Raw genomic sequence first — 2701 nt, 5'->3', positions numbered from 1 at the left:
GGATTCCCAATATCGTTTTAAGTCATCAGGGAGAAAACACAATGTCTGTGTTACTTGGGATATAAACATCTCCCCTGGGTGTCATGCAAGAGAAAGGTGGATGATGGTCATAGCCTTCCATGATTGAACAAGCTCCATCCTCTTCTTCATTCTGATCGTTAATGGTTCCTAAAGTTTTGCAGTGACCTGGTTTGATGTAGTTGATAGACAAATGCAGAAATATTCCCCATCACCCTTTCTTGAACAAAGGGTCAGGTGTTTTTTTTGTTTTTTTTTGTTTTTTTTTTTTTTTGTTTGTTTTTTTAACAGAGTCTAGGAAATTTCCATTGAACGGCATATCTCCCCTGGGTCATTTAGGAATTTTTTTTTTCTTCTTTCTCTGTGGTCTTACTTTCTCACTGCCTGATTAACCTCTCTCCAAAAAGCACTGCTGCTGGCTGGGCTCCTGATGTTCAGATTAATTCTGATGCCTAGATTAGTTCTCATCTGAAGATATCTCCATTGGAAACTAAAGTTATGCATGAAGGATCCCACCCTTCAGCAGAGAGATTAGTTAGAAACCAGTGACTTGAGCCTTCTCCCTCCCTGCCCTCAGGCTAATACCAGGAGTCAGGGAAGGTAGGGATCTGAAAGGAGAAAACTGATACTTTGTACAAAAGTTCCATTAGCAAAAAAAGTGAAGAGGCCGCTTTAAGTGGAACATTTTTCCACAACTAGAGATGAAACAAATTAGGTAAGTGTGCTAAGTCTTTTCAAAGATAGGAGGTAAATGGTGTAACCCCTCCATATGTACCCCTTGCCTTCTAGCCCCATGTTGTTTTTGTAATAACATTTCTTGTGAGATAATTGTCTTTCACTTGTGAAATAATTGAGATAATTGTCTTTCACTTGAATTATGCCTGTGGAAATCTAAGACAGGGGTCACATTGCAGAAGGCATTGTTTCTACGTGGAGGGAAGGGTGGGGCTGTTGGCTGACTTACTCATGGCCATAAGAAAGGCAGCATGACACAACCTCCCTAAGAGAAGAAAGCTCGCTTGTTCAAAAGGCAGAACGACAACCTGTGAGGAAATATACCAGAGAGGAAAGCTCAGGAGAAGGAGGAGATTATCCAATTTCTCCTTGTTTTCTCAAGTGCTTTGCCCATCCTCCCCTACTCCAAGGATGCGAACCTATTGTCAGCCTTAAGGTTCACCGTGTGGGAAGGACTCCCACACGGAACAGGACTCCCAGATGGAACTTGAATCATAAAAAGGAGAAAAAAAAATTTTCAGGGTGACCTTCACCCTCATGGAGACAACAAGGACATTCAGGAGGAGGTAGGAGGAATCCCTTCCATGTTCAGAGTTGAGAACTCATCTCCCTGTCACTTAAGATATAGTTTAGGTTCAGCTCAATGGTGGATTTTCACAGGGAGCAACAGAGTGCCAGACGGAGTCCCCTTTGGGGTGACCAGTCTCATCTGTTTATATTCCACCCCTTATGTTCTGTGCTGTAGCCCAAAGGTACTATGTTTACACACTGCTCTTTTCCATTGAAGACACTTCCTTCTCTCTATCAAATGCATACTCATTTTCTAGTACTAATTTCAGGCTTTTCCTTTCTCCAGAATACTGCCTGTCTCTCTGAGTTTCAGTTTGGTTCCTTTTCTGTTTCCCTGTGGTACCCTATACTTCCTTGCAACATTCCACCTGTCACACATCTTGATTTTTCTGTCATTCTTAGTGGGCAGTGAGCTACATGAGGGTAATGGCAATGTCTTCTATCTCTGAATCTCCAATTACAGCAGCATCTGGTACATAATAAATATGAAGCAAAAGTTGAATGACTTTACTGACAATAGGCAATTTCTATAGAAGCTGGAGGGAGCGGAGACTCTGAATGAATCCTCGGGGAGAAAGACCACAGAACTCTTTTATCCTAGAAAAAAGCTCCAGACATTTTCCTGTCTGGACCTGCGGGACCCACAGGAGAGAAATTGTAAGTAAAGAATCTAACGCTTGCTGAGAACAAAGACTGTTGGGGTGTGCTAGAGAACAATAGGGTTGGCCGGGGATGGTGGCTCACACCTGTAATCCTAGCACTTTGGGAGGCCGAGGAGGGGCAGATCACTTGAGACCAGGAGTTCAAGACCAACCTGGCCACGATGGCAAAACCCTGTCTCTACTAAAAATACAAAAATTATCCAGGTGTGGTGACATGTGCCTGCAGTCCCAACTGCTCAGGAGGCTGAGGTAGGAAAATCGCTTGAACTCAGGAAGTGGGGGTTGCAGTGAGCCAAGATCATGCCACTGCATTCCAGCCTGGGCAACAGAGTGAGGCTCCATCTCAACAACAACAACAACAAAAGAGAACAATAGAGCTGACAGAGAACCAATGGTTTTAAGATCAGTTCTTACGTTTTGCATGGCTAAAGGTGTAAGTATTAAAGAAAGAAGAAAGAAACATGAAAGGTGGCTTGCCAGTCAAGACAGGTTTATTTTACAGAAAACAAACATGAGAGGAGCTTCTGGTCAAGTTAGGTCAGAGGCACACTCTCTTACAGACTAAGAGTTTTTAAGAATTCGGGGTGGGAGAGTTTATCAGAGGATTGGACTGCTTCTGTGTCTCTGTTGTGCTTATCTGGGAGGGACAGTTTTGTGTCTGTTCCCATACATCTTTCTGTAGCTGCACGCATACTCCCGAGTGTGCTTTTAGCTTC

This window comes from Theropithecus gelada, chromosome 7b (assembly GCF_003255815.1).
Source record: "Theropithecus gelada isolate Dixy chromosome 7b, Tgel_1.0, whole genome shotgun sequence".
NCBI classification, from domain to species: Eukaryota; Metazoa; Chordata; class Mammalia; order Primates; family Cercopithecidae; genus Theropithecus; species Theropithecus gelada.
Note: the sequence above shows the minus strand (reverse complement) of the source record.